The sequence below is a fragment of the Halyomorpha halys genome, unplaced genomic scaffold (genome assembly GCF_000696795.3).
Source record: "Halyomorpha halys isolate HHAL.00 unplaced genomic scaffold, Hhal_1.1 Scaffold265.1, whole genome shotgun sequence".
NCBI classification, from domain to species: domain Eukaryota; kingdom Metazoa; phylum Arthropoda; class Insecta; order Hemiptera; family Pentatomidae; genus Halyomorpha; species Halyomorpha halys.
Genome location: NW_027107765.1, coordinates 1,609,838 through 1,633,512, shown reverse-complemented (window position 1 = coordinate 1,633,512; position 23,675 = coordinate 1,609,838). Strand labels below are relative to the sequence as shown.

At 30.9% G+C, this 23,675-nt stretch overlaps 1 protein-coding gene across 1 annotated transcript in view; it reads left to right on the top strand.

The window, feature by feature from the left end:
• Dgk (diacyl glycerol kinase 1) overlaps positions 1 to 23,675 on the top strand; it is a 199,955-nt gene that overhangs the window by 29,101 nt on the left and 147,179 nt on the right. The window contains exon 2 of the mRNA XM_014420294.2: positions 5,753 to 5,817. The gene's annotated coding sequence lies outside the window, so the exon portion shown is untranslated. The remainder of the gene's footprint in view (positions 1 to 5,752; positions 5,818 to 23,675) is intronic.

Below are 23,675 nucleotides of genomic sequence, written 5' to 3'. Positions count from 1 at the left end.
TATAAATTAAAGAACTTTATCACAATAATACGAATATTGTTTTTACTAAATTCAAATATCCAAGCAGAACCCTAGCAGTGAGTCTAGTTTCTACGTTGCTTATAACTGCTTGAAGGCTTTGACCAACGTTAATCGTTGGTAAACCCTTCCAGGCTATCTATGCTACATCAAGTTAAAAATGTATGCGAAATGACCATGCTAGGTGGGAAAAAAATCTTCAAAGTCTCAAGTGCCAATGAAAAAGAGAGGAAAAAAATAGTTTTTTCTAGAGACCTTTTGAATCTCAAGCTTCCCTCATTCAACACCTTCCTTCTTCTAAGTGGTTATTTTCTCAGCCTGTTCTTTATTGCTTAAAATATAGATTTTATATTTCTTATTTTATATATTTCAGTATTTTTTATTTTACTTGTCACTGTTTGTAAAAGCCACCTCAAATTGACTATGTCCATTTGTAAAAAATGTTTTAAAAGAACATAAGAAAAATAACAAGTTGTCTCGGAATATAAACATTTATTTAGCTAAGCTAACAATTGAAAGCACAAAGTAAAATCAAAATAAAATCTTCACAAAAAAAAATAAAGAACCTAAATTAAATTAATAGTGTTTTCTAGATAAAATAAAATTAAAGAATAAACAAAATTAATAAATATAAAATGAATAATGCTAGTCGTCTCTGATGGGCCAGAGACGTGATAGTTTCTGAAGAATATATGAACCGCTCCGAAAGGTCCGAGTGCAATTGTTTGAACGTTGGTGGGCCCATGTCTATGTCGGCTCTCTAATAACAATTTACGCAGACAGGGTATGGTGACAATATCTGACTAACTACACACAACGTACGCAGACAGGGCTAGTAATGAACTACACCAGACGACTAATTAGCATCTATCAAACTAAAACATACTGAACGCAGACAGAGCTGGTTAGAAACTATAATGGCCACTAATTAGCAACAACTAACTTTAAAATGAAAATGGTCGGCCTGTTGCTAGGCCACGCCTTAGCAACAGTTTAACAACCCTTAGCAACTGTTTCATTTACTCTTAATCATAACACAAATATAAATACATATCTTTCTTTTCAAATATGCTAATTCTAATGAAAACAATAAAAATAAAAATAAATGTAATTAAATTAAACTCTAATATTTCGTAAATGCCATTTACAAAATATTCACAAATTAATCATTAAATATAGCCTTAACACTGTTTATAATTGATTATATATAGAGATTGTGTATTATTTGATTTTTTGAAGTATGATTTTGGGTTGAAAAGCACGAATTCATATACTTACTTCCAGGTAAATTCAAACCTAAGCAAAATATTATTAATAACAAAATTATTATCATTATCCAAAAAGTCTCAACACTTTTTTAGTAGTCATATCGCTTGTCCAACCTTTCGGCCATCATCAAGGACGATCTTAATTTTAGTTTAGATTACACCGCCTCAACATCAATTTATAAAACTATACAGGATATTATGCCCAAGTGAAATAAACTACAGTCAAAATAAACCTATAAAAACAAAACCAATAATGGTAATCATATATCTGTATTAATAAATTTGCACTATTTTTTTTTAAATTTACCTTTATTTGTCAATGTAGCATTTAATAATAAAATCTATTCTTTGTAGACAGTTTACTTTCCTATCATTAACACATCATAACAATATTATTTAACTTAGCTCAACAACCAGTTTAGGTATATTGTGATTTTATTTCACACTACATTTTTGTCCATTTTGTTATTAAAAATCAAGTTGTTGTTGTTGTCTGGGTCTAAAGGGCGTAAAACCCTGAGATCATCAACGTCCATACCTTTAAAATATAACCATAACTACCATACCTTAAAAATCAAGTAATTATGAATTCGTGCTTTTCAACTTATTATCCTTCAACTTAATACTTCTAAAAATCAAATAATACACACTCTCTATTTATAATCAATTACAAACAGTGTTAACGTTATATTCAATGATTAATTTGTGAATATTTTGTAAATAGTATTTACGTAGTATTAGTGTTTAATTTAATTACATTTATGTAAAAATTTAATAACATGACAAGTAAAGATGTGTTGTGAGTTTCTGGATAACTTTTGTTATTGATAATACAACTACCATATTCGAACAAAATAATAAAATCGTTTATAAAAACGCATGCATTAAATTATCCTTTTAATAATTAATTTATTGGAATACTTGAATAAAATAATTAAGTTTCTCAATGAATAATATTTTCTATGCTAATTTCATACCTCCCGGTTGTACTTTAAATATGTAAACTATACTAATTTGAATTGCTGAAATGATTCATGTTGCCTTCTAAAATATCCTCTGGTTTATTTCAAAAACAACCGGGTGAAAGTATAATTTATGAATTTGCTCATTGATATTATTTCTTTCATGAATTAATTTTAAAAATAATATTTCCGTTGTTTTCATCCATTGTTTCTTGATCGCCCAAGATTGAGAACGTTTGATATTTTTTCGTTTTTTTTTTTTTTAATTATTTTCAAAGCAGTAATTTAATTCAGTATTTGAAATTCGTATAGAAGAACCGCTAGTAAAAGTCCAGTGAACAACTTTACTTTAACTTATAATTACTAGTCTAAATTTTTGAGTCTGCCAAGTATAGTTAGGGGTAATACAAAATGGCGACTGTTTCAAAAAACTAATTTTTCTTTCGGACCTCTATATATTTGAATCTACCTACTAAACTAGAAACTTCAATAGAATATCATCAAAAGTAGAGTAAATTTGCTAAAATATGGCCCTAATAGAGCTGTTTGCGTTTAAGAGCTCCCGAGATTCAGTTTTGTAAATGTTGCTTTTAATGCTTTAAAATATAAATCTCAGGAACCATTTGACGTACCAAGGTCTCCCATCCTTAAATGATAGTTGTTTAATGTGCTATAAAGTTGTTAATAAAATTTATCTTGGTAGAAGCAATAGTTTTTATGATATTTGCTTATGATTATCAATTTTAACTATGAATGTTTTCCAAACAAGCGATCGATATATTATAGCAAATTTTATGAAAACTAGTATTCCGTCCAAGATGATAATAAATTAGTTAGGAAATATAATTTTTTCATAATGTTTTTAAAATTAATTTATAATGAATGAAAAGTATTTAAAATTTTTTTATTTGATCGATCATTGAAAATGGCCGGAATGGCTGATACGTAGGAGTGTTAAGACAATAAAAAGGTTTTGAGACCATATTGATGTTTTTTTATAACTACTACTAAAAAAAAAAATTAACTTATTGAATAATTAACAAAACAGAAGTAAATGTAACTAGGATATCACTTAATTAAAACTTTTTAAAGTTCCCTTTGTTGAAAGTAATTTGAAAAAAAGAAAAGGAGATAGAAAATACAGCTCAAATAAAACTGTGAAAAGGTTAAGTAAAGGAGACGATGATGTGGGATTGTTATAGGACAGAGGAGAGAAGTGAGAAAGTGGCGTGGAGTTTGTTAGTTCGGGGAAGCGGGATGTTAAGTTTATTGATGCAGGACTTAGGATACCAGCCCCCTGCTTTGTAAATCCCTTATTCATTCCAGCGTCTGCTCCCTCCAGCTCATCATCTGCTCCATATGATCCCTGCCACCGGCCTGTCTATCAGCACCGCAATAACCTTCGTGTGCAATCTCTAAGGGAACGATTAGGCGATCAAATAAATTAAAAACACCACTTTAAATAATCGAGTCACTCTTAATGCAATTTATGTTGTTTAAGAAACTTTTCTGTTGAGTAGTTGGTATAATTCCTGGTTTGGAACAGGAGATACATGAGGATTTTTCTGTTAAGTTTGAATCCAATATAAACTTAAATAAAAAAAATCAATAATTACCTTTTAAATCCTTAACATTATATTCTTATATCTATTCCTTACCCGACTACGACGGAGCCAGAGGGAGAGTACAGTGTGATATCGATAATCTAAACTTCGATACTCCAAACGTTCCAGTAATCGGAACAGGCGTATAAGAAAAAGAAGTTTATTTTAACCAACTGATTTATTTTTTTTTTATCGTGTTTTTAATAAATCCATACAAAGTGTATTTTTAAATTTTCATTTATACTTCTTTTTAGTTCTAAATGAACGAGCTTATAGTTTTGTATAACTGGGGATGTAATAGAGAACATTTTTTTTTAAAAACTTCAAATATGTCAAATTTCCAAGAAAATATGTAAAAAAATAAAATAAATATTGTAATGAACATTGATATTGTTGAATTATTTTACACCATTTTTTCGTACAACTTTGTGTACTTTGAACCGAACACCCCCGCAACAATTAGTTCGGATTACTGAGATTACACTGTATGATGTTAACCTACACACTGTCACATAACCTACTCATTTGTTAGTGAAACCTATTTGTGCAAACAGCTCAACCTATTTTAAAGTTTGATGCCTCAAATTATTCAATGAGGTCCGGTGATTGTTTTGAAATAATTGAGATTAAGGTACTGAAAAATTATTGTATTAAATGAGTTCAATCTTTGCAGCTATTTTTTGAGCGAAATGCGCAACTAATTTTTAAGTTCCATGTCTCAAGTTACTCAATAATATTCCTACAGTATTTGGAAAAATTCCAACAATTTTTTTATTATATTTCATGACCGACTGTGGCCTTAATGAAAAACACCAACATTATTCAGTGGAAACGGTTTTGTTGGGTTAGGAGATCCTTTAATAAATGTAATGTTGGTGAGCAACTCACAGGCAATTGTTTCCAATGGCTTATGATGGTTTGTTTGTTTTAGTTTAGTGACGTAAAACATCAACGCCATTGATCTATCTATTCTTGCCTGCATTTGTTTTATTTTTATTATTATTATTATACACGTCTGTTTTTCTTGCTATTGCGGGTTGAGTATCTGAGGTGGGGGATCATAAGTCCAAACACCTTTATATTTTTGTTTATTATTCCTTTTTTTTTTGTTTCAAATATATAAAAATGTTCGCACTGTACGTGCTGTGCCTGAGAGAACCGACTGTCAATCCTCTCTTAGTACATCAATAGACAATCCCAAACCATTCACGCCTGCCCCTGTGGCTTTTGGTACGAGACCATTTGTGGATATAATTATTGGGGTAGTGGTAACTCCCTCCAAATGATACAGTTCCTTTATTATTATTAAATTTCTTATATATTTTATTTTTATTTGTATTCTGTTCGAGGTCATATTCGTGACAGCTAATCTCCAAATTTTAAAAACCTAAACACCGATTCCACTATTTTACTTTCATCCCCAAGTATTTTAGTAATATTTGGGCTCAACACCAAGCTATTGAGGTATGACCTGAAATGTAGATATTCCTCGAAGATATACCTAATTGTCAAATTGTTGCTACAATATTTACATTTTAGAGGCGCTTGTTTTGCAATAAGATACGAGTGAGTGAGCCACGTGTGACCTATTCTAAGGCTAATCAGTAGGATGATCTCCTCTCTACGACATTGACGGCTAGAGGTACCCCAGGTCTTGACGTCCTTATTAATAATTTTTAATTTACTTCTTGGGATTTCGTTCCAAACTTATTGCTATATGTCTTTCATTTTCTTATGACGGTTCATGGGTGATAATCATGAAATATTGTACATTATGTGTTTCGTCAATCTTAAAACTGCCTTTAATATAAATTGTAAAATTGACTCATTTGTCCATTGTAGAATAATTTAAAATAAGCATGTATGCAATATTTTATTTGGAATAAAAAATTTTTTTCAGGAGGTGCAGGGATGAGGAGTTGGACATCGGGCGGACAGGAGGCTTGAAGCAAAACTTCGTACACAGTGAGTAGAACTTTCTTCTTATTAGTGGACTGGATGTGGCAAACAGATATCGAGGAACTCCTTTGTTAGTTAGTTGTTTAGTCTAAAGTGAAAAGTATCGTCTAGCCTTTGGATTTTTGTCTTTCCTCAGCCTTCCTCTGTCTCTTACAGAAATTAAAATATTGAATTTCCTGGTTTATACCCTTCTGTTTCTGAACCTTCATAAGGAATCCTTGAATTACAGATAATAAAATTATTGAAACAATTCAGAATGTCTGACCTATCAAAGTGTGGTAAAAAAATTTTTAGGAGTGAAATAAAGTTGATATTTGTTTTTGGCACTTCAAGAAACCCTTAAATACGAATTTTGGAAAAGATCAGAAAATAACATTTTTTGGCCCACAATTTTCGTCATTGATTTATTTTGAAAAATCAAAGAAGTAGATTTAACATCAACATGACGGAATTCATCTACACCAAACTTGGAAGTGGTTTAGGGCTCTACAAACTTCACGAACGGATCTAATTGAACAAATTAGAACCGGGGATATAAAATAAAATATTTTAATAATTTTCTTGTTTGAAACTAATATTTCGCACTTATAAGAGCATTAACTCTAAATGTTGTTAATGTAGGTTTAAATAGGAGACATTCAGCTTTCCATTGGTTGTATTAACGTAGGAATGGGATAAAATTCAGGGGAGTTATGAACGATTATACGTTAACAAATTTTAAATTTCTTTGAAAAATGGTATTTGAGGACTTCAGATGACGCTAAAAACAAATAAATAATAATAAAAATGTAGAAACTTTTAAGAGTTTTTTTTTTAACAATAAGCTAAATAGTCTTGAAAAAAGAACTATGAAACCATTAGGCGATTATTATGCCTGATTTTGAAAGTTGTTTTTGCATTATTGTCAATGTAATGGTTGCTGCTCGACTGGATAACATAATAAATAGAAAAGAACGATAAATACTCTTAGAATAGTATGCACTTCCTTCACTTCCTGTTACATTTAAACCTAAATATGCTGCATAGGAGTGGGAAGTCCCGTTCCAAGTACGATTTTAATAACCGTTCTCCTCTCCATTTCCTTATCTCTTCCTCTCTCCCGCCCCCTCTCTCTCTCTCTCTCTCTGCTTCTCCCACTCCTTCACCTTTTCCTCACTCTTACTCTTTCTCAATGTAATATTCATTAATTTAATATTGTCATTTAATTAGAAATGAATCCGGAGTAGTGGATACTCAATAGGCAAAGTACTTAAACATAAATATGAATATAATAAGAAAATTCCAAACGGACCTCTAAACTCAACTGGCAAATAATTCAGTCGTTTCACCAATTCATTTATCATCAGTATAAAGAATCAAAAATATTATCTGAGCTATGCCAAATGCAGCACATCTCACATCAGCAATTCAAAACGATACATCAATTTTTTTCCCTACTCCACAGGAAATGAACTATTAAGCCATTTTCTCTCTAGCAGCTAAATATAAGTTTACTTTTGCCTTGAGTTGGTTTGTATCTTGTTGAATGATTTTAGGTCAATACATTTGAAAATATGATCTCCATCCATGTCATCCAAGTTGAATAGATGGCATGTCGGTAAGTCTGCAATGCCTATCCGATGGAGTTATTTTTGGAGGAAATCATGTTCTGTCACTAGGTAGAAGTAAGCGACTCCCGTAGTTCTACTTAGGTTGCGGGGGATTCGTTCATCCTTACTCAGTATTCTCTCCCAGTTCTTACCTTCGCTTGAACTTTGTATTTGGCATTTGTCCTGTCCTTATAGTGAGAACATATAATATACTTTGCAATTCTTTAAGAAAGTAGTCGAACAGGGTGGCTCTCTGCACATCCGAGCTCAGCTAGACTATCAGCTTGCCAGGTATCCACTGCAGAGCAATAGTTCTTCCTATTTCCCTCCTAATAGCAGCCATGTTTCTACTCTTTTCTTCAATGAGTGACTCCGCAATACCAGCTGTTGATAATTTCTGTATTGCGGCTTGGGAATCAAAGATTAGATGTTGTCATGCCTGTAAATTGTGGCTTCCATTGCAAGGTAAATAGCCTGCATTTCTCCGTCATAATTATCATATCCAGCGGGAAATGACAGTTGAAAGTTGCTTGTGTAAACACCTCAACCGGAGACAGTTCATTATTCCATAACATATAAGGGCATACTCAATACTTAATCTTAAATTTTCTATTTATATAAGGCATAAATGGACCAAGAGCACCCAAAGCCATAACAGAGACACTCCGAAAACTTCCTATCAACCAAATAAAACTAATTATTAACACATACTTCTTGGGCCTTCTAAAACATTAATTATTTTCCATAAACAATCTTCGCAATTCGAAATCGTCAATGTTCCTTACTACATGTATCAAATGAAAACCGAAACTTACCCGATATGATTACATATCCTTTCAGTTCTACACATTTTCATACAAATCCACTAGTTCCTAATCTTACTTCTTTATCGATTCCTGATAATCCTCCGAGTCTTCTGATGGGAAGATGGCCTCGAGGCCTATCATTGAAGAGCTACCTTTTGGATAATTTCTTCAAAAGTTATTGTCTTGCTTAAATATTTGAGTGGAAAATTTCTGTTAACTATTTATTTCTATTAAGGCTTTATTAGGGACGAAATATTTATTTTGCAATTTTATCTAAGCTTAATCATAACTCCTGTTACGAATTGGTACAATGTGATTTTGATTAGGTTGGGCTTTATGGCTCGTTGATAAGGCTTCCTGGTTATAGATGATAGGACCACTATAGCTAATCAATGCAGATGTACAGACATTACAGAATGGGCCCTTTAATTGTGTCGCAGGCCCATATCAGGCCGACGCCCATCGGCAGCGTTATTATCACCTATCAACCCGTATTGTCCGATCTGGATCGGATTATGTTTAATTTCAATTAAGTCACTGTATGCTTCTGGATAATTGAACAGTCTATGATATCGATGGTCCTATTCGTTCATATGAGAATAAAATAGTTTATAGTATAATATAATTTATTTAGAAAAAAAATGTCAATAAAATTATGGTGCGGTGTTGACATCTCACAACTTTCACTTACTGAATTACTTACGTCGCCAGGTTTTATGTAGATTTGTAGGTTCGTATTGAACTTATCGCTATTTTTGTGATTTTCGAAAAAAAAAAATTGATACTCGGGAAGGTGAAAATTGATGTTCTTACCTCATGTAAGGTATGTACATTAAACTACATATCTTTAAAGCAATATATCTTCCAACACTATTATATAGCAGTGATAGTTGGGCCACCCAAGACAAGCACTTGAGCAGGATTACGTTTGCTGAATGACGATTTTTGCGATAAATATTGGGCACAACTAGGGATCTTCAGATCCCCTCAGTGAAATCAGTGATTGAACACCGACAGCTCCGATGGTATGGACACGTCTGTAGAATGGGGGAAGACAGAGTGCCAAGAAAATGTATGGAGGCGAGGCCGAATGGTAGAATACCACGAGGCAGACCTAGAAGGAGCTGTATAGAACATATCCAACGACTAGGAAGGAGGAAAAGCGCTGGCCCTGATAAAGGTGCTTCCCAGAGACCGAGATGTGGACCAAGTGGTTAGGGGCTCCTCCACGCTAAAAGGCACTTAAGAAGAACGAGAAAGAACAAGAAGCAAGGCGAAAATTATTACCATCAAAATTTGTGTGCAGTTGGTATAAAAATTCGCATTTTATAGTTTCTCGAGTCAGGACTAACGAATATAAAGTTTGTTTCTGCCAAGAATACAATTGTTTAAGAAAAGATAACTGTAAAGATAATAATGCAATCGGGAAAGATCAGGCGGCTTTGGCTTTTACCTTTCGAATCGGTTGACACTGTATGCCCTTTATTATCTCATAAAATTCTTCAATATTTTGTCTTTATACATTATTTATTATCGCTAACAATGAGCACCGGTTTTTTTATCCAAACAAAAAAAAAATTAAAGGTACATTAGAGAGAGAGAATTTTGGAAAATTCTACATTTAAGCCCTTAAATTTTATATCTTTATAAATATCTTTTAGTTGTTAGGCTATTAAAATATAGCCCCATATGGTATTAATATAAAAATCATTTAATTGCTTATTGATTCCCTGAGTTTAATCAAAAATCGTTACTGCCATTTTGGGAAAAATCGTAGAAATGTTAAAAACTGATTCTATAAAGTGATATCTATGAGTGGATTTTATAGGTCAGTCAGGTTGCTGTTATGTTCTGACTTATAATAGCCATAAAAATTTGCTGTTACCTTCTAACATATAGCTGCCTTAAATATGTAATTTCAGGTTTAGACGTCTTTCCATTTCTAGGCAGTTCACACATACACACAGACCCTTTTGTCAGACAAAGTTATTTGGACTCAGAGAGCTACAAAACGTGTATTTCCCCCGAAAACTGGAATTCGAAATTTTGCATTATCACAATGCTTCTCCTAACTATAGATGTGATATATAAATAAAGTGAAAGTAAGAAACTAAATTTATCGAACCTCCATTTAATAACAAATTTGGGAAATTTGCTTAATCGTACAACTAAAAACAAAATCTTTGACCAGGTACTTTCTTGCTTTCATAAATCTTAATAATTAATTGTATTGGCCCAATAACTGCCCTTAATTTTCTTCTCACCTTAGTTCCATTTTATTTACAATAAACCTAAATAAAAAGATAATTATATTTATATCATTCATTTATTCTATTTCATTACTAATTTTTTTTAACATTCTATATATACATATATTATTATTATTCTATCATCAGTTACTTTTTGCAAATTACCTATGTTAATTTTTCTTTTTTCATTTTAGCTATATTAAGTAAATTAAATCATTAGTTTTATTTCCAGAAATAAATTTAAAAATTTTCAGGTTTAGCTTATAAATCGTTGCAGCCTACACAACACCCAAATAATTAAAATTGTTAGAAACAAATAGACAAATCCATAAAATAAAAACAAATCCGTTTTATATATTTTTCTTATGTTTTTTTTTTTTGCACCGACTGATAGATGTTGTCTTCTGGCTGATTGACGTTTGTTATTCTTTGCTAAATAAAAATAAATAAATGAACAATTTCCTTTACCCCATTATGGTGCATTCGACCTATTAGTATTAATATGTGTTCAGTCATTATCGAAAATGATGTCACCTAACAAAATATAATCTCTGAAAAAAAGAAGTAACCTATTTTATTTATTCCTTTTCTTCATTATTATTGAATAATTGACCTGTGAATTATTCAAATAGATGGCAAGGATTGTATTTAAGATGACCAACAAAACAATGTTAATTGTTAATTAAGAATGATTACTGACCTTTCCGCACACATTCTAGGCATTTTTCAAAATTGAAAAGAACTAGATACCATAATGGTAAAAATCATACTGGTAAATAAATTGGAAATATATTCACGGTAAAAGAAAAAAACAATAATTCTATGAAAGATATCGAAATCTTACCTAAATATGAGTGATTAGAACTAAATATTTGTAATGAACTACCTTAGAATAAAGAAAATAAGAGTTAAAACGAGAAAGTAATGTAAAGATTTAAGAATAAGAAATTTCTTTCTCATAATTCCATCTCATTTTCTTTAGGGGGAGGGAGAAAAAGTGATTTAATTGTTTCGCTAATGGTTAAATACCGCCAAAAAATTGCTATGGAGGGGAGGAATAAAGTTGAGACCCTAAAAAAAAAAAAGGCGCTTATTTAACATCAGCACAATTCTCACACAAATCTTTTACCCTCCGACTCCATTTTTTGATTCCAGAGTTAAAAAAAAATTAATGCTATAGCTAACTTAATGGTTCATTAATAGATAAATAATGTATCTGTCGCAATTTTAGTTCTAGTTTTAGTTAGCAATAATTATTTCACATGCTTTAGAAGTGTGCTTAACCTTAAAAACGTAAATTTTTTTGGATATTACAACAAATTGACTGAAATTCGCCCTTACTTTTATGATTTTAGTTCATTTGATCCAAAGCCACAATTGCAAAAAATAAAGTAGAAATAAAAAGTATGCGAAAAGGATAATTAAATGTATATTAAAAGTGAAAATATTCGTCATATAAAATAAAACACTTTAAAAAAATTTACTTATTTTCAAATAGCTGAAGCCATTATCCTAACCATGTTTGTTGACCATTGGTTAGAATAAACCTTTTCTAACTTTACTAATTAACTTACAAAATTCTGTCCAAATTAAATTTCAAGTTCATTATATACAGATGAACTACATATTGTGTCATGATAAATTTATGACAACTAGATGTAAAACATAAAGCTTTCACATATAGTTGAAGTTAGATAAGTTACAACAGAGGATCTTTACTCCTGCACAGGTCCAGAGCTTAACCGCAAACCACAACTGTTTTCTGCGAAGATGAACAATTGACCTATCTACGTCATTTGTTGTTATTATCATGCACTTATTTTATTTTATTTTTTCATATCTTTATTGGAATTCACAACTATACATATATATATATATATATAAATTCAGTAAATTTGATTTTTGTTTATAATGGAGTGGTATAGGCGTATAGAAAAACTGCTCATAATTAGCTCTCTAATGTCGTTTTAACATTAGCAGGTCTCGAGGCCATCTTCTTTTCAGGCGCCTCGGAGGATTGTCAGGAATGGAAGAGGAAGCAAGGTTAGGGCTAGTGGATTTGGATGGTTAGGGAGTTTATAATGATATCTGATTCGGGCTGGATCGGTTATATGTGGAACATTATGGTCTTTATGTATGATTTTATTAGTGGCAAAGTAAGGGGCATTGAGGCTTTTGGATTGTAAGGATTGGATTCGAGAGGAATTCGAAGGTTTAGTGGAGCCCCACTCAATTTAAGAATCTCCAACTAATGAAATGATATGTTATGAATTTTAATTAGGACTTAACAATGTAATATATTAATATTCCGCTATCCGTCAATATTTTATTAAATTAAGAATAAATTGCGTTTCTTATTTTTTACCATAATCAAATCCTCCTTCATTATCGCCTAGCTCTTTATAATTAGTAGATAACTGGGCATATACTTGATAAAGTTAAGAAACGTACAGAGTTGAGAAGCAGGCTACTTATTCAATATAATTTTTTAAAAAGTATTTTTGATTTACTTATTCTTCCTTAGCCTGCTCTGTGGAAATTACAGCTGTTTGATAGGTGCGTATTACCAATCTGCTGCAAAATCAACAATTTAAAATTTTGAAAAAAGTTGTGAAAACTCAATAAGCTCTTATTTAATAAACTTCTATTTTATTATGGAAAATTGAATGAATAAAATAAAATCTTAATCTTTAACGCCACCTTGGTCATCCCGTTGCATTTTTATTTTTATATATATTTTTTTTACACTTCCTGTATCAATAATGAATAGACTTTTCAAAAACAGGTTTTAATATCATCTTTTTCTTTTAATATTTCTATTCTATACTTTTTAAATATAATTTCGACAGACTCTTTGCTACGTTTTATCTCTTTGATCAACAAGAATGTAAATATGTTTTTGCATTATTATTCAAGCAGATGTGCTCTTATCTAGCAGAAAATCCTTGTACTGAAGTTTTGTGGTATATCATTAGAAAGAGCAATTTCCTCTTTTATTTTTTCTTTTTTTTTTTTTATTCTATTTTATTTTTTTAATTGGAATTCGGTCTAACTGAAAAGGGACAAAAAATAGAGTTACTCCCTTATCTCTGAAGACCTCGCAATTCTCCTGTTTCTTAGTCCCTAACTATTTTCATTATTCTTAGGAAATTTTTTATGAGATCTATAATAAAAAAAAAAGTGCATATTTAATGAGATATATAAATTATTAAAAAAAATATTTATTTGTTCATACTCGTTGAGGATTTTCATGATATTATAGACACCGATTTTGTATAAAAAAAAGTTATTAACAAAATTAATCATTATTGGCGCATAGTTTAATAAGTATGCCTTTTTCATGGTTATTATATACCAATCGATTTATCTCTTTCTGAAGAATAAGAAAAAAATATTACTGATTTTATTAAATGATTTTTTGATCACTATAAATTTTTAAAAACATAATGAGGATTTCTGTAAAGTAGTTCACAATAACTTTTTTTAGAAAATGCAAATCATATTTGCCTGAAACCGTCATATACCATTTTTCAAATTCCTACGTTAATACAACCAGTTGAAAGCTAAATATCTCCTCCTTTGACCTACATTACGTTAAATGTCCTTATAAGGGCGAAATATTAGTTTTAAATAAAGATAAACTTTTCAAATATTTTATTTTATTTTTGCGTTCTAATTTCCTTAATTAGATCCTGTTTGTGTCCTTTGGTGCAGTTTTTAAACTCCCATAGCACTAGTTTGGTGTTTCATAAGGCCAAAATTTTGGGACAACTTTATTTTTTCGAAAATTTATATATAAGGGTTTCTCGAGGTGCTAAATACGAATATCAACTTTGTTTCACTCCTACAAATGTTTTACTACACTTTGATAGAGCAGTCAGTCTGGATTGTTTCATTATAGTACTAATATCGAATATAAAAATAAAATAAAACTGCATAAATTATGCAGTGTATATACAGCTGAATTACATGCAATAGCCTCAGAACTCCACTTCTCCATGACAGTGACGCATACTAACATAGTTATATTTACCGAATCTTTAAGTTCACTATAAGCCATGAAGATCATTTACCCGAAACACCCGGCAATCATAAAAATTCACAATTATACCAACATGCTCGAAAACTTGGGAAAAACTGTTTTATTTATATGGGTGCTGGGTCATGTGGGGATCGCTGGGAATGAACTGGCGGACATTGCAGCTTAACAAGCACTTGGTCTTCCAGGCCAGGGCGCGGCCATTCTGACACCCCAAGAAATAAGTCTTCCGATGAAAAATGAAATATCATCTGATTAGCAAGCTATGTGGAATGAAAGCCCGCGAAACAAATTAAAAACTTTAAAAAAACATTAAATCATGGACCACATCAAACCGTTCCAATCGCAGGGAGGAGGTAGCTATTGCCAGATTGAGAATAGGTCGTACAAGTTTAACTCATACATATCTGATCAGTAAGCAGCCTTCGCCAAAATGTCAATATTGCAACAGTTTATTTACGATCAGTCACATATTTGAGGAATGTCATTTCTATTCCGCGAACTTTAGTAGATTGGGAGTAGGACCGAGTGTATCGGATGCTCTGAATGATGACCAGAAGAACGTGGAAATGGTTTTGGTTTTCTTAAAAAGAAATAGCCAGTGAGATTTAAACCACAAAATTTGTTATACGTACTAAAAAAATCCAAAAGAAGTAATTATTTAAAGAGAAAAATAAAGTGAAAAATAAAAATAGAATTATAAAGCGCGAAACATCGGCGTTGATGACCTCAGGGTTTTATGCCCTAAAGCCCCAGACAACAAGTACTAATATCGAAGCACTGTGAGGGTTATTATATAAAAAATACTTATATTTTATTTAGTATATATACGAAAGTATCATAGATAATCAAATCGTCTCAAAGAATAAGAAAAAATCATCCAAATCGGACCAGTATTAACGATTGTACTGCGAAGTTAGCTGTTACCATTTATGTTATTATAGTTACCATCTTACTACATCATCTACATAAGAGTATTCATGATCTTTAGTTTATCATGTTAAATAAAAAAGATTATGTAAAATAGAGTAATAATTCCTTCTTTTAATATGTTAAAACGATATAACATATAGCATGAATAAGTGTCTGTTAAATGGAGAATGACATCACACAACAGACTAGCTGATCTTGTCACCATTTTGTTTGTTGTTATGTTAGGTTACTTGCTCGTGGTTTTTTTTGATTGTCTTGTTTTGGACTTCATTAGACCCAATAAATAATTAGTAGAGGAAACAAGGAACAATTGAGGTGGAGAATAGATGATGTGATGAAGCTGCTAGGATTTTATTATCTCGTAAAGATTACAAGGTTATAAAACAAGTTGCCCAAAAAATTAGCTAGGAGCTCCTCTGCATTTAACGTACAAGTGGATCTGAAATTAGACTACTCACAATCCTATACTTAAAACATTTACTTTTTTTTTTTAAATTAAACAAAACATCATTAATACCTCTATAATAATTGATATCAATGTTTCAATAGTGTACAATTAATGTGCATACAGTCTCAAATATACTAGTAGCGAAGTGTTGCCGGGTCTGCTAGTTATAAATATAAAACATCTCTTATCACATGCTTACTTTGACTTATGTTAGCTGAAATGAAAATAGTACAAAAGGTTAATATTTGACATTAACAGTCCATTACACTAACGATTTGTTTTTCTTCCAGAGATAGCTTGACTTGGGTTGTAATAATATTTCCAATCGGACAGTACAACAGTGATATTAATAGATATTGGCTGAAAAAGAACATTTGTCAGTCATAAGAAAATAGCAATAAAGAGAGAGTTGTATAAACAGAGAGACGTGAGATAGTGACTGGGCCCTATATCGGTCAGCCCATCTCACCGTCCCCCCAATCCTTAGCTTTTATTTTCCGGGACCTTTTCCACTCTCCCTTCGTTCCCTCTATTTATCGTATTACTTCTATCCGCAAGTTGCCTTTCTAGCGTTTGCAGTATTTCCTTCTTTCAAGATTTTGTTGATATTACCAATGTTATTTTAGATTCTGGGATTTCAATAACCCAAATATTGCTAACTCTGCTTACATTGATGCTATAGTTCATGTGATGATTAGAATTAAATGAAAGTAAAACTAAACGCACTTTGTCACATCTACTTTGTACTTATACTATGTACGTTGTCGTTAAAGAGAAATATGAATAGATACCTGATGATAAGGCTATATGAGACGTTCCTTCGTCCAGTGTTCACTATGGTAATAGTACAAGAGCCCAAGAGGAGAAAAAAGGCAGTTATTTCACCCCAATATTTAATTACTTTAATGAAAACTTGTTACGATTTCCATGGTAAGATAAAAACACTGGCGATATCTGCGTAGACAAAAGGGATTATGGGGAAAAACAAAAACACGAGCGATATGTTTAGTGGGCTTTGGTTTTGTGAAGGGGAATCTTCAGCACGTCCTGGATAGGAGAGTTGTGGCATTACATCGTTAGAGATTATATCTCTATAATTCTGCAGTGGTGAGACGGTGGCCGGAAAGGAAATATCGGACAACCTTGTGTTCTGCCAGGAGTACACCCAAAGACTACGTGGGGTTCAAACTAAATTTTATTTTAATATCCCTTTGTGCAGTAATGTAAATAATAGTTGATAAGGTTAATCATTTAAGTTAAAGATAAGTCAACCTATAAGTTCTCATTGTTTTATTAATTGATATGAATTCTTTTCTCTCCTTTTTCATTCTGTGTACATATATTTCTTCTTATCATTAAACTTTTGTACATATAGTTCTTCTGTGCATTCTTATGCATGTACACTGCTTTCAACTTGTTAATGTCACCTATGTTTTTTTTGTTATGTTTACTTAGTATTTCGATAATTCAACAGGTGGAAGGTAACACCCCCAGGTCTTCTTTTATCTACATGTAAAGGTATTCGCCAGTGGTTATAATTCGATTATTATTTATATAAGGGTGTATTGTGGGCATATTGTTTCGGGGTTTTCGTTATTTCCAAGGGGAAAATAACGGGGCGCCTAGGGAGCAATTTATTCTTTATTGTTTTGTCTTTTTTCCCTTTTGGCGATTATACTTATTTTTTTAAATTATTGTCCTATAACTCACCCCCTTCTCCGCTGAGCGTGGGCAAGTATAAACGATAAATACATAACTAAGGATAGATCAAAATTTGCTGTTATAAACTATGTATACTTACTAGTCGAAATTGATGAGTCTGCTAGTATAATTAGGGGAATAAAAAATGGCTGTTTCAAAACATTAAAAAAAAAATTGTCTTTAGGAGCTCTATATCTTAAAATTACCAACAACACTAGTAAACATAAGAGAACATCATTCAACGTAGAATAAACTTGCTAAAATATAATTCCTAATAAAGTTACTTACGTTTAATATTGCTCGAGATATAGCTTTTTAAAAAGCAACATTTCATTAAAAAATGTACTGAAAGATCGGTAGTTCGTGAATTTATTTTAATAAATCTATATCTCCAAAAACATTCGACGTACAGATGTCTGCTAGCACTCTAATTAAAGCTTTTCTAATGGACTATAAAGTAGTTTATGGCGTTTATCTTCGTAGGAGTAATAGTTTTCATGTTATTTGCTCAAATAAATTGATTTTTGGGACAAATTTTCATGTGCCAAATTTATATTCTTATGCGAATATCATAAAAACAATTACCCATACGAAGATACGTGTCCTTTACTACTTTTTAGAGATATATTTGTGTTACAGAACTATATTTTTTTAAAAAATCAAACATTTTATTTTAGCAAATAACATGAAAACTATTTCTCCTACGAAGATAACGCCAGGAACTACTAACTGTAATAACTTTTACGACGCTATTAAAGTTGTTATACCCATAAGTTAAAAAAAAAAATAATGTTTTATATAATGCAGGTTACTGTCAGAACTGGAACTTTTAACTAAATCTATTGTGTTTCAAAGGGACTGAGAAAGACGTAAGAAAAACTGTGCCCACTACAGCGAAAACACAATAGACAAAGGCCATATCTACAAATAAACTGAAACAACGGTCACTCCCAACTTTTCTCTCAAAAAACATTTCTCTGAGAAATAGTCCTCCTGCTAAGATGGTCATAACTAGGTGTAGGATTTTCTTGTTACCAACTAAAAATACCAAATATATACGTACATGTTTATATAACAATTATGTTTTAAAATAAATATGTAATAAGTGTGTGGTTTATGTATATGCAATTAAAATATTTAATGTCTTTATATTTCAAAAACTAATCTACTCATCATTATTTAAAGCAGTTGGAAACTGAGGCATTTTTAAACTTTCAATCATAAAAAAAATATGTATAATAAACTATTTTCTAAGGTTGTTTATTTTTATAAAAATACAATACAATTATACAATATTTTATAAAAATACAGTACAATTATACAATATTTTGTAATAGTTAGTATGATTGAAAAATATTGTCTGCTAGGAGAGAGATAATAGTTTGAAGTTAATGTTTAAGTTAAAAGTTTTAAAGCTTAATGGAAAATTGACAAAATTGGGTTAATATCAGAAAATTAATTAAATTAAAATATCAGATAAAATATTAAAATATCGGACTCCATTAGCGCTCTTCAAGGACTAGATATAATATATTCGGTTCACCATCTTGTTTAACGAATTCATGAATATTTAATAAAGCTAAAACAAATAGGTAAATCAGTCTACTTCGTGTGGGGCCCCGGACATGTTGGTATTGCAGGAAATGAAATGGTCGACAAAGCTGCTAGAGAAGCACTAGTCCTCCCAGGTAGAACCGCAGCAATCTTAACTGCAAAGGAACTTTCTCGCCCTTTAAAGGTATTCATAAATAAAAGATAGCAAGCAATGTGAGATGAAGTCCTGGACTACATCAACCCGAAGTAGACGCCGCAAGTAGCAATCACCCGACTCAGAATAGGATGTTCGCGAATGAAACACGTCCACCTCATAACATGGTACAAGAGCCCAAGAGAAGAAAAAAGCAGTTATCTCATCCCAATTTTTGATTAATTTAATGAAAACTATGTATAATTACTAGTCAAAATTGATGAGTCTGCCAAATATAAGTAGGGGGAATAAAAAATGGCGGCTGTTTCAAAACCTTACAAAAAGCATTAATTTTTCATTCGGAGCACTATATCTCAAAAAGTAGGACCAACTCAAGAAAACCTAGAGAACGTAGTTTAAAGAAGTGTAAATTTGCTAAAATATGAACCCTAATAGAGTAATTTATGTTAAATAGTTTTCGAGATATAGGTTTTTAAAAAGCAAAATTTCATAAAAATGTTGTATGGGATGTACTGAAAGATCAGTAGTTAGTGAATTTATTTTGAAAAATCTATATCTCAAAAACTTTTTGACGTACAGATGTCTATTAGCACTCAAATTAAAGCTAGTTTAATGAGTATTTTATGTTGTTTATCTTCGAAGGAGTAATAGTTTACATGAAATTTGCTAAAATAAATTGATTTATGGTTGTTCGGACAAATTTTCATTTGCCAAATTTATACTCACATATGAATATCATAAAAATTACCACTCCTACGAAGATGAGTGTCATAAACTACTTTATAGTAAGTTAAAATTTCCTTTATTTTGAGTGTTGGCAGACATATGTACGTCCTATGAATCTAGAGATATATTATTTCAAAATTCCAACATTTTATACGAACAACTATAAATTAACATTTTGTGAGTTTATTTTGTCAAATATCATAAAAACTACTACTCCTACAAAGATAAACATAATTAACTACTTTGTAATAAATTTAACTAGCTTTAATTTGAGCGCTAATAGACATCTATACGTCTCATAGTGCCTGAGATATAGATTTCTCAAAATAAATTATCAAACTACTAATCTTTCTGTAGATTTTTAAGAAATTTTGCTTTTAAAAAGCTATATCTCGAGAGCTATTGGACGTAAATAGCTCTTTTAGGCCTGATATTTCAGCAAATTTACTCTTCTTTAAATAATATTCTCTTAGATTTTCTAGTGTTGTTGGTAGTTTTTAATATATAGAGCTCCGAATGAAAAATTAATGTTTAATTAAGGTTTTTAAACAGCCTACCCATACCTATACTTGGCACTCATCAATTTTGACTAGTCTTTTCTTCCCGGCTCTTGTACTAACTGGAGAGAGCCCTCGAAAATGTACGAAATATAATGGTAATCTGACCGTCAAACACACCTTTGTAGAAATGCAATTATTACAAAATAACTCTGGACCAGTTAGAGATACCAATAAATGTTCCAATGGCGCTGAGAAACGACGAATCCGTAATAGAAAAAATAGCTAAATTTATCGATAAGACTAACTTAATAATCAACCTTTAATTATTCTTATCACTTACCTTACTTTATTTTTAGAATTAGAATATCTATTTTTCATCCTCTTCTCACCACTATCGCTACAAACACTATTAAACAAATTATAATTAATCGAGCACTGTTAAACAAATTATAGCTTCAATATATTAAATTAATTTATCAATCAATTAAAAATTATAGCTTCAATATTTTAAACCAACAATCAACGGAATTTGACTGAATTATGACCTGGGCAGAATAGCCTGAAAAAGTTCTTAAATTGTTGGATGCCAGGTGTAAATTTATAAATATTTTTTTTATCAATATAAGACAATCCACAGCGAATGTAATTTTTGCCTAGTTATCTACTGGTGACCAATCTATTCTAAACATGGTGGGGCATCAAGTTCTTCATTTTGTGAGACCGCCACTTAATGAAAAAAGTCAACGCCAGATTCGAACTGGCGCCGTCCCCAGATCTCAGAATGATAGAACTTTGCCTAACCATCTGACCTACGGACGGCCTAAATTTATATTTATGATTGTCCTTGAGGATGGCTTGGCCGGGACGTTAGACATTTAAAGAAATAATAAAGAGTGTTTTGAGACTTGACTTACAATACATTACAATACAAAATATTCTAATTAAACAATAAAATCAGTCTCAAATAATTATATATATTCCATATATCGGTTATTGAAAGAAAAAATTAAAAGAGAAGAAAATATGGATATGTTTTAATTCAAAGAATATAAAATTAAATGAAATATATTGTTAGGTTTCAGCCCTTGGATGGTATTATAATAGGAAGGAAAGTATCTAAAACTAATTCAATTACGAAATTGCCTAGCAAGTTGCAAGGACCGACAGCCTACAATAGGTGAATATATACTAATATTTTCCAGATTTTTTTGTTCTTTATAAAAGAAAAAAGTTCTGACATAAATAAAAAGAAGAAATAATAAATGTCGAGTTAAATATGTAAAACTATTTAAATTAAGTAAACTATGTAAATTTAAATTGACTTGAAATTTGTTAAAACATAAAAAGCAATTTATTACATGTTCATATCTTTGTCAGTATTTTTTTCTATTTGTGGATGGCATTAGTTTATTGCATACAGCCATATATTAATTAATTATATTCTAGAAAAGCTCTGTTGCGTCCAATCCCTTTGTTACTGCTAAATACTTATCAAGTTAACGATATCTGATTTACTAATATACTCTTACTATAGTATAAATGTATCTGTTATTCATTTTTGTTGATAGAGTTAAAATATTTATGGATGAAACATATTTTTCCAGAATCTGTTACTATTCATATATTAAATTGGTGCATATGAAATGTCGGATTTTGAAGTGGATACATAAAACTGCATATCACACTTTTCGTGATCTTACGGGCTAAACCGTAAAAACAGATCCAAATGTTTTAAAAAATGAAAACCGGTTGGGGAGAGATCTGGTGAAAAGGCTTGGTGCTGCAAAACTTCATATTTCAATTAATTTAATTTCGTAGTTTTTCTGTGCAATGTATGCAGCCGTCTTGGGTCTTCCTCGCGGTTCTTTTTGTAGCAAAACCAACGCTGCACTTTTCGACCTTTAAGAGTATTCTCCCCAAACGCCTGGTTTATATTGTTTGCAGCTTTTGCAGTATTATTACCAACTTTATATTCATACAAAAAAATTACACGAATATCGGTGAAATTCATATCGGATTTTTCAGTCTACCTGACTGTCTCTATTTCTCCGTTAGTTCTTCTCATAAAATTCTTTGAAAGTTCATATTCATACATTTTCCATTACTGTTAACAATCCAAAATAGTCAATTATTTAAAATTAAAAAAAAAATGAAGTTACTTTAGAGGAAGATGTTTCGAAAATTCGGCATTTTGCTCTGCTAATCTCTTACCATGCCAACTTGAGGATAAGCCCCAGCTCACAATAATATTACATTATTTTTTTTCACTACAGTAAACCAAGTTTTTATCAAAATTATTAGAGTGTTTTGAGAAAACTGAAAAAAAAATGTGTAAAATGGATTCTATAAAGTGGCACTTCCGGTAAGTGGATTTATGAATCCTCCTGTCGATTGAAAATGTTACTGCACCATCCCAGCCATACATCTGCCTCAAACATCATTTATTTTTTTATATATAACTTTTTCAATTTCTTGAGACTGTTATTCATTTATTAAATAAATTAAATATTATCCTTGTAAGGTCTTAACACTCTTTATTGTATCAAAAGTCCAACGTTTCGGCCATCCTCAAGGACAATCTTAAATATAAATTTACACCTCACATCCAAATTTAAAAATTTTTCGCAGGCTATTCTACACAGGTTATTAATTACAACAAATCACCCTATTATTTCACAACTTTATTAATTATTAAAACTTTTAATTTTAGATTAACTTTCACTATCAACTATCATATGAGAATAACTATCATATATTATATTATGTTATCTAAAATTAAAAGTTTTAAAAATCAATGAAATAAAGTTTATTTTCAATTTTATTGTTTATATATAAATATTTTTTATTCTTATTAATTTGTATTCATAAAAATGTTTGACCTTTGGGCTCCGTATTTTTACATGTCACTGTTTTTATGTTTTTCTCTTAAATTATAATTTGACCTTTTTATCATTGGTATTTCATATCAACTGTTGTGCCATAACGGTCGTTCTTGACAGGTACTTTTCGAACCTTAGTGCACTAGCGCACTCTAGCAGAAGTCAAAAACAAACTTTTACTACATCAGTCAGTTAGCATCTTCCCGTCCCCTTTACACGCCACTATGTAAGTTCTTACATTATTCTTTTCCTTTCTCCATATACTACCTTTTCCTATTGTATATAT